The 10890-nt window shown below is 33.8% G+C and overlaps 1 pseudogene; it reads right to left on the bottom strand.

Moving 5' to 3' along the window:
* Positions 1 to 7872: 7872 nt before the first annotated feature.
* Positions 7873 to 8216, bottom strand: LOC143604731 (monothiol glutaredoxin-S3 pseudogene; annotated as a pseudogene).
* Between the last annotated feature and the right edge of the window lie 2674 nt (positions 8217 to 10890).

Genomic DNA, 10890 nt, shown 5'->3' on the forward strand with positions numbered 1-10890 from the left:
GTGAGTAGAATGAGGCAGTTGGCTTGAGCAGGGACACATGCCAGAAGAATAAGAGTCTGGCATCTAAAGACTCAAGATGTTTTATATTTATTGTTTTAATTTCGAAAGACAAGAATGTTTGAGACAAGTTACGAAATATTATGTAATTTTTATTCATGCTTTATATTCCGCGCAAAGTTTTAATTAACTCTGATAATTAGAACCGTGTTTATGACTAAATCCAACACCAAATGTAGGGCACCGGTAACGGGCCTTACAAGGCTACATGGAGAACTTCGTTTTCTTGAGATGTATATATATATATATATATACTTATAACTCTATAACTTGTTTATACATACTAACCATGTCTAACTTCTGCTCATTTTAGTTTGTTTGTCATATTTACAATTTCCAGGGTTAAGGGTTCTAAGAGTCTAGCCTCGGTTTAACCGTATATAGCACTAGACCGTAAACCGAACTTTGTTTACTAGTTTTTGTAAAAAAATTGTTTAAACATGCTTATTGTTAGATTTAAGTTTCTGAAATCATTTTTACAAGTTTCTTTGATATTTGGGCATGTGGAAACCATCTATGAACTTATTGTGAGATGAAAACCGAACCAAACCGAACTTTCGTTTAAAGACTTTATTGTTAACTTTTTTATTATAAAACTTAAGTTTCATCATTTATAAATTATTATAAAAGTTCTTTGATATTTGGGCATGTGGAAACCATCTATGAACTTATTGTGAGATGAAAACCGAACCAAACCGAACTAAACCGATTTTCACTCGCTTAAGACACACAAGTGTGTTTTTAGCTATCAAGACTTGTATATTCCTTTAAAAATACTTAACAAACTGATTTTAACCCTTGTTAAGACCGTTTTAGTATCTATGTTATAAAGGGACTTGCATTCTTGCATTTTACCCACGTTATTACTTAACATAGGATGAGTAAATATTAAGGTTAGATGCTTTAACCAGGTTTCGAGCAAACTTACATTTTTAAAGGGTTATTCCTATAATTTATTAAATAGTTACTTTTCGAACCTTAAACTTTGATTTTTTACATTTCTTATCCTTTATTTTAAAGTTTTCCCAAAACAACCCTTCTAATGCAAGGCTTTTCCTTTTTATTTAGGCTTTGCTCGTTAGACCAAGTCCTTCCGTTTATCCGTCTTTTATCATACCCCATTTTCCATATTTTGTTCTGAGGTGGCATTTCATACTTATTCAACTAAATGTTTTATACTCGAATCTTTTTCCATAAATGTTATTGTATACTTTACTTAAATAAATGCTCGATTTGGTGTTCTTTGCTTACATGATTTTTGCCTACGTGTTTATCGCTTTTTCTTGATGGAACTATAAATCCTAGCCTATTTGGCAACCCCTTATAGCATGGCATCGTTAACGTAATGCTATTAACGATAACTATAAAATTCTAGACTATTTGGCATCCCCTTATAGCTAGGTGTCGCTAATATTTTAGCGATATCTATTTATCCAAGTTATTGCTTCTATTTATTGTTTGGTATACAAGATCGTGGCTTTTCTTACTATATACTTATATGCTCAAACTTATGAATTGCTCACCAACCTTTGTGTTGATAAACTTTAATTTATGAAATGTTACAGGTTTGACTATAGTTGACTCGAGGACTTGGAGAAAACGTTATAAAGACCAATAGGATATTAGTAAAACGAACAATATATTATTTGCTATGTTTGAATCCGATTTATTGTTTGAACAAGTTGTGTGACTTATTATGAATTTATGAAATAAAATGAGTTGATTAAATATTGTCACTTTAATAGTCTCTTGTATTTTTGTCCAATCACGTTGCACCCCGACATGTTCTACCGCCTTTGTTCGGGGTGTGACATTTTGGGCAAATGTATCGGCATTTCTTATCTAAAGAAGATCAGAAATATTGCTTTTAGAAGAATGTAGGCGGTGCAATATCTAGAGAGCTTGTTGGAGTAGAAATCGTTGTTGTGGTATGATGTGTACTATATATGTCAGAAGAAGTTGTTATATGCTCCTACTATAGGTTATATTCTAGAGATATGAGACTTTATAGTGAGAAAATCAAAGGGTGGGTTTCCTAATTGGACACCACAAAAGCCTAAGCTTCATGTTTCTCAAGTCCAGATAGATCGAGAAACTAAGGAGTTTGTCAATACTTTGAGATATTCTTGGCCGGATACATTGAAGGTGATACAGTTATACCCGATGGAACATAATTTCCATGTTTACTTTTTATGGTGGTATTATGATGAATCGACAGTTGAAGCGGTAATTAATCAGGACAAAGGGGAAAAGAAGTATGATGTGGTTACTGTGTTCGATCGGATGTGGCTGATTAATTGTTTGGAGAAAGATATTGAAGTTGTTCACTCCAATAAAATTCAAGTTTACAATGACAAAGGCGAAGAACATGCTCAAAAATACCAGCAGGTTGTGAACGTTGTTATTATATCATGGTACATTCTGGTAGAGTGTGGGATACAAAGTGGATTAGTGTTGGGAAGGAGGAAGACAAGAAAGAGTTTGAGCTCGAAGCTGAATGTCAAGACAAGATTACTAGAGCTTCTTGGAACATGTTTAATTATATGCATGTTGGTGTTTCAAGACCTACACCTCAGGGAAGTTCAACCAGTTCAGCGTTTGTAGAAGCATGTAAAGCATACATGGCAAGGGTATTTGGTATGACTAAACGAAGTTCAATACTTTCAAGACCTAGCAATATCCGAGGGGGAGTTTGTTAGAACATAATCTCTAGTACTAGGGTCTTGTATTTTGTATGCGAATCAGTTTGGGAAATAGGTTAATCATGTAAAATGAATGATATGAACATATACGGCCGTATATGTCAACACTATGTAAGTGTTCATATCCGTTTATTTTACATGATTAACCTATTTCCCAAACTGATGTACATACAAAATACAAGACCCTAGCACTAGACATTATGTTCTAACATCTAATATAATTAAAAACAACAATTAAAAGTTGTTAAAAGGTTTTCAAAGTGTTTAACTCTTTCAATAAATTTTTTTAATATAAGGAAAATTGGATTAGAATAATCCAAACTATTAACTATTGACCAATATTAATCCCAACTAACAATGTAACTATCTACAATCCCGCACTAACGAAATGTTAACTCCGTTTGTTTTTAATTACATTAGGGTCCTCGTAGTTTACAACCATTACAAATTGTGTAAAACAGACCATAGAAAATTGAACTATAACGAGAGTACTCAATCGTTATGTAATTCAAGTGACCACAATCACCGATTGCCACCACCATCGGACACCAGCGGTCTGAATCATTGTGCATCACAATTCCACCTAAACCACTATGCACCACCATCTTCCTTTTCTAATCATTGTGCATCACAATTCCACCTAAACCACTATGCACCACCATCTTCCTTTTCTAATTTCTTTCTCTTTTGAATCAATGTGTACCACCCCCATTGATTCTTAGCTGTTAGTAACCATAATTCACCATGATATCGCAACACAATCATACAAATAACACAAGATTGTGATTAACACTTGAAATTACATAGATTGATTATTATATAATCCATAAAAAAACATATCAGAATTAACGGAGACGAAAAAAACTTAATAGTTAACAAGAAATTTCTTCAGCGCATTTGACACATTAATGCATTGTTCTTCCTCTTGCAACAATTTCGCCCGACCGCCCTTAATCACCCCGGCGTGTGCCGTTTTTGTCGCCGCCTCCAATAGTTCCTCCGATTACGTCTCCATGTGGAAGTAATGATTCCCATTACGTGTTATTAAACCAATGATTTCATCCATCCGTTTCGTCTTCATCGGGATTAGTGTTTCACATATATGAATCGCCATTTTACATATCCGAAAATCTTCTCCTTCGCCTGAAAAACCGCTTCAACGGTGGTTGATATCATCGATTGGGGGTAGTGCACGGTGGTTCTGGAAAAAGAAAGAAAACAAATATGGCGGTGGAACAGGTGATGGTTGTAGCCGGTGTTGTGGTCCCCGAAGATACAGAGTAAGTAATTGAGTACGTTTAATGAGGTTTTTGAAAATTTTGTATCAAATTTGTGAAGTGTGTAAGGTTGATGGACCATTTGTGTAACTATAATTAAACAGAGTTAACATTCTGTTATTGTGAGATTGTTATCGGTAACAAAATTGAAAGGTGGGATTGCCACTGGTTACATTGTTAGCTGTGATTATTATTGGCTAATGGTTGATAGTTTGAATTATTATAATCCAATTTTCCTTAATTAAAAAATTCATTGGTTTGTTTTTATTAGTTAAAAATAACATATGAAAAGACGGTAAAGATTATAATAATAATAATAGTTCAAGTGAATTGCAAGAGATATGTACAAGAATAGATGATATTGATTATGAATGTTTTAAATGAGTATGTAATTCTACAAGGTGGTGAAAAATATAACTCCATTGAAATGATCACATAAAATATATGAAATGAAACTTAAGATTAATTAATAACATTATATATATATATATATATACATATATATAAAGCAAAACCGAAAATTTAAAACGAGTCGTGTTTCCAGGTTTGAAAATTAACTGATGTTACATTTATCACTTCCAATATGCTTCACTTTCAACTTGTAAAGTGATTCGATCTTTGTGATCAGATTTTGCACGAGAACGGTTTTTTGAAGCTTTTTGCTCACAAACAACAACCATGAAAATCTTAAGTAGTCATCAGTGACCACTAAACAATAAAAATTTCAAGCAATACTCGCTCAATTAACTAGACCAAATAAATCCATAGGTAGACCTTCCAGTGGACTATTGATAGAATTGATCTGCTTCAATGGGATGAGACTTCTTTTTCTGTTTTCTCTACTTGCACAAAACACAATAATAGATCCAAATACTTTTCAATGAAACTCCATCCACCATATTATTAACAGTTAAATGATTCATCTTTCTGAGGTGGATGTGACCCATCCTTTTATGCCATAGAATCGTGTCTTTTTCAGTTGCTTTTGAAACAAAAAATGTTGATGTTGACGAGTATGTTGCAGTGGATGCCATATCAAGAACATACATATCATTTGATTGAGGTGATCTCATGATAACTATCTACTCGGGAATCACAAACTCATGCTTCAGAATTACACACTCTTTGTTAGTGAACAAGGTTACTTCTTGTTACAAGTATGTGAAATGCTCAACATATTATAATAAACCTTGTCAGAAATATTCACTTTCTCAAATGCGGCTCTCCTATTGGACACTTCACCCTCTTTGGTTAGAAGTCCACCTTGATTGCCCGCAAACGCAACATATTCTCCTTGAATGTCTTTAATGTTGGTAAGAAGATTAATATTGCCGATAATATGACGAGTACATCCAATATCCACAATCCATTTGTCACCTGAGATATTCTTGGATGAACTCTGCCTACACAAGTAAATGATTACTATGACTAAGTAACCCGAGGGTCAGTCTTGGGTTGAACCTAATGTTCCTTTAGGCATAAAGTTTTACACCGTTAACCTTCTTCATAGCATGTTGATGTAACTTTTGTAATTGTCTATAGGTCAACATTGCCTTCGACCTTTTAGTCAATTTTATTTAAACAGGAGTTACATTAGTTATGACAACATTACAAACATGTTTAACAACCTCAACATGTGTGATGTTAGCCTATTTCTTCTCAATGTTAACCCTAACCAACCTCCTAGTATTAACCTCATCAAGCATCATATGCTTGATATCAACCTTATTTTGTATAGGCTGCCTTTTCAAATTCTTTTAACCACATGAACATTATCCTTGATTATAGGCTTCTCTGTCATTCTAACCCTAGATTCACAGATTTTTGCAATATGATCTCGTTCACCTTAGGAAAAACAAGTTCTCCTATCCAAAAACATTTGTGGTGAACTATATCTATCATATGAATCTTTTAGTTGAAAATCACAACCTCCACAAGAGATCCAACCAACTTGTCCTCGTGTTTTTTTTATAAAATCCCAAATTAGAACACTCATAAAAGTTTTTGAATGTATCTGACCCAAATAATTTTACAATCTGGATAAGTTTTAGTTAGTGCAGAAAAAGAATGAGTGGAAGCTGAGTTGGAGGCTGAGCGTAAGGACCGACTTACTCAGGCGTCGTGGGACAGATTTAAATATATGCCTACTGGAGTATCTCGTCCTACATCACAATAACGATCGACAAAGCCGTCATTTGAAGAAGCGAAAAAGGAATACGTAAGAGAGTATTTGGTATGGTTTGAAGACAAAGACCTAGCAATATCCAACAGGAGTTTGTTAGGCATCAATGTCGAATGCTAGGTCTAGTGGGCTTAAGACGTAATAGTGTATAGTTCAAGGGCTGAAAATGTCAATCTTAGAAGAATGTTAAGGCCATATAAGTCTACACTAGCATATAAGACATATGTGACGTATAAGTCATATACGCCTGGGAAAATTATACGTGCCATAGGGAAGTGTATAAATATGCTTAACTTGTCATAGTTAGACATATTTTCTGGAATAGTTTTTGATCACTTGTACTTACATGGTATATGAATATTAGTGAATGTTTATGTGAGTTGCTTTATGTTTATCCCTTTGTTTAATGTTTCCGTCATTGAACATCGTATAGTAACATAACGTTTTAAGATCCGTTTCATATCGTTCCGACCCGTATATGATGACGTATTATGATCTGGTTCATGGACTTTCATCAATGATCGTATCAAATCATACAACTGAAATGTAAATCTGATGAAAAATAGAACAAACCTGCTTGTTATAAATATTAATTCGATATTTGTTGTTAAACAACTAACAAAGTCCAAGCAACAATCCAAGCACTGACGTTTCCGCAATATTTGACTTCACAAACGCTGCCGTATCGACTCCGCATTGCCGCCGTGGCATAAACAGATCATGCTCCGGAACTGACGAACCAGTAGAAATCCAGTGAGCTAGGTATTCAAGTGATGACAAACGGCAAATTGACGGCAATCGGCCAATGAAAACATCGTTAATAGGGCGGAAATTGACGGAAGATAGGTAAGGTTTAGCCTGGGATTGTGAGGCTTAAGATTTGAAATCAAATTAGATATCTCGATTGATAAAAGGTAAAGCGATCGAGCATGTGGATTATGGATTGAAATTTAGAGTTTATCCTGAAACAAAATTATTGGGGTAAGATGAAAATCACGGGATTTGAAACAAAATGAGGGCACCGATATTTTAATTTTTATTTTCTTTTATTTAATATGCACCAGGGTGACAGGCGCAAATGTTGCGACCGATTTGCTTTGGTCGCATAATTTGCCACCTCATCTTGTTTGGAAGGTAATTTTGCAACACATTGACTTCGGTCTGTAATATCATGATCTTTTTCTTTTTTGTCGCAAAACATTCACCATTTTGCGACCGTTTATTTAGGTTGCAAATTATGATAGCAATAGCCCACTTTTCTAATAGTATCATTTTTTATTATCAAATATACTTCGCTCTTTAGAGTGAACAATAATCTTATAAAGCAATTACTTTCATTTTACCCAATTATTTATTTATTTATTTATTGTTTTTTCGATAAACAATATATAGCAATCTTGATACAATTCCGTTAATTTAAGTTTTGCTAATTCAAACTTATTAATCTATTCAAAGCACGTAAACCTAACTATAATTTGTTGGCCAAACCACGTAGAACATTATTTGTTGTAAACAACCATATATGTGTTGTTAATCCTTACCATTACAAACAAAAATTACAGTAGAGTAGACACCAAATTGTAACTTAGTTCTCGCTAGTCGCCTTGTCATACATATAATCTCATATGATACTTGATATTTCCCACATAAATTTCGTTTTCTTTTCATACCTATAAAGCTCCAGCCTTGATAAGCATTGGCTTCAAACCCCTCTTAAGTTCAAGACTCATTATCTCATTAGCTCCACCAACTAACTTGCCACCAATGAAGACAGTGGGGAGAGCACTGTACCCAAGCCTATGAAGTGCTTGCTCGATTTCATGGCCTCTTGCCATCTCATCAAGCTCGTAAATAGTTGGGTTGACACCTAAGTTATTGAAGAGGGACTTGTCAGTGTGGGACAAGATGCAAGGAATTTTACTCAAGATGACCATGGACCTCTCATAAACCTTTACCTTCCCTATTTCCATCCCTATACACTTATCTTAGAAATTGTAGTTAATTTAATAAACTGTTTATTTGGTTTGTGAAACGTGTGGGTGTGTATCAGGCAAGTTAAGGCTTTAAGCTCACATTTAATTAACGCCTCCAAGTTTAAAAAACATTATATATATATATATATATAGATATATTATAATGGGTAAAGTAATTCAAAATAATATAATAACATGGTGGTAGGCTTATTTATTACTAAAGTATAGGTCATGAGTCCAATACTATGAGCAAAACATCGTTACCTTAAAAATTCTCATAAAAAACCACAAAATCTTATTTTGATTTAAGCCTCACACTCATTAAGCATTCACTAATGATTATAAAGAGAGATATATAGTTTTTAAAGATGATATGTGGAGAAAATATAATGCTTTTGGTTGGAGAAAGATTGTGATATTATGTTTTAAAGAAGGGCTTTGCTTCAAAAGTTGACAGCGACACATAAACAAAAAGTTGGATTGTGGCAAATCAATCTGCTACGGAAGCATATATTTGAAATCTACCTAAGCACATATAACATATATGTGTCCAAGTTATGTGTAGGGCTTCATATGCTATTCTTCATGTATCCTATTATTTTCAATCGACTTTTTAAGAAGTGAAAGGTTATATCTTAAATCAACCATTCTAAATAATTTTAGCACATCTTTAGTTATGATATAAATTAATTATGTTTATGACTAATAAATTATTAAACTAATGGCATTTTTTCATGCACTAGATATAAATTTAATGAGAAATATAGCACTTATATGTAACATTGTAAATGGTAACGTAAATCGAATTAAACAAAAAACAAAAAAAAAAACAAAAAGAATGGAAATTTTCTAAAATTGTCGTTGACTCGTTTCCACTTAAGAAATTTTCCATATAGTCATAAAATCTCTCTTTCAAAGCTAGCCTTTGGAAAAATAGTTCTACACCAATGTACCCTTCTAAAAAGAAGTCAACTGATTATCTGGCATATGGTTGTACGATTTGTAAACGCCAAATAAACAACTCCACTCTAGTCGAAGCACGATTGCCCGTATATTATTATTCATATTAAAAGTATTGGGCTCTAACGTAGCTTAAATGATTAACAAACGGCCCCACTTTAGCCGAAACACAAATCCTCATATAATTTGAAAGAATATTTCGACACCTTTCTTGCTTAAGCATTCCTCTTTAGACTCTTCTGTTGTTTGCTTGTCACAAAATGGTTCCGTCACGTTAATCTTAAATCCTCTTACGGTTCTAACCAAAATGGTGCGTAATGGACGCTAACAAACTTATGTGTCCAGCTATTAAACGAAATATTATGGCATTGACGAGCTATGAAACGAAAAATTTTAAAGACTAGAGATTTCTTTGATCTCCATAAGCATATAGATATAAATTATCCCAGTCAGGATTACAAATGTTCGTAAAATTCTTTTTGTGAATCTCAACTAGGAGTGGCATTGTTCACCAAGACCATTTATGATCACCTATCTGCACTAAAGATCATTTATCAACCACATAACTGCATGATATATAAGTTTGACTCATTGCAGTTAAGGTTTTTAATAATGTTGGATTTCAAAATATATAAATGATCGACTGAGGTTAAGGTTTGACGTCATAGCAAATTGAATTTCTAAAAGGTTTACCATGGTTGAAAATAGCTTCATTCCCCACTTATACAAGTGCATGTGACATCATCGTACACCCTCGATAGCGAATTAAATCACCGGTGATAGAGTATACTCATCGTAGGTATTAGTTGTTTGAAGTGGTATCTTGCCTCAATAATTCATGCAATTTTTCATTAGATATAACTTAAAAACACAATAAGAAAACTAAACAATGTTAGTTGACATAATTAGATGGGACTTCTTTTATGTTGACAAAGGTGTTAAACATAGTTGACACACCTGTTTATGATAAACGTTTTAGCCACTTTATCTTTACTGGTGGAATCTCTTCGGGTATAGTTTTTAAGCATAGTTCGACATATGCATCTAGCGACTTCTTTTTAAAGATGCTCATTCCACTAGATAAAACGACAATACAGATGAAAGAAAACGTGGATCCCAATTGGATAGATTCTTGTGATGACATTCAAAAACAAATATTCCAAGTGAAATTAATATCAACATTATAATGGTAATGGGTGTAAAATAAGTAGAATACACGAATACTGAAATCATGGCACTTGGTTGGAATATGTGAAAATGGCTATGAGTGGTACATGCTGATCAAATCATGTATACGTGTAAAACCTTAATAGAGTGTTGCTCCAACGAATATAGAGAACAATAATAGTCTGAAGGTTCAAGAGTATCTGTCTATCGAAGCTTCATATCCTGCAAAGAATCAAAGAAGAACCACAACTGGTTAGTCTCACCGTAGGAGGGGGTGTCTTGCGATCAACCTCCGACATGAGAATAAGTAATCCGATATGTTGGTTGAAATGAATGATAAGTATGAAGAGAGAGTAGAGAGAAAAATAGGGTGAATGAGAATGAAAACACCTTTGTGAAATGTTCCTTTTCTATGCAATCAGAAGCTTCTCTGGGGAAGCGGAAGCTTCTTAACCGGAAAATGTTAGCTCTTCATTCAGCTCATGCAGATTGGGTGCACGCCATTTCCGTGTAACCTTTGCCCAGCTTTCATTTGTCTTGTAGTTACTTTTACTTTATGGCATGCACCAACT

This window comes from Bidens hawaiensis, unplaced genomic scaffold (genome assembly GCF_021521415.1).
Source record: "Bidens hawaiensis isolate Kalapana, Puna unplaced genomic scaffold, B.hawaiensis_p1.1 tig00066329_1, whole genome shotgun sequence".
Classification (NCBI taxonomy): domain Eukaryota; kingdom Viridiplantae; phylum Streptophyta; class Magnoliopsida; order Asterales; family Asteraceae; genus Bidens; species Bidens hawaiensis.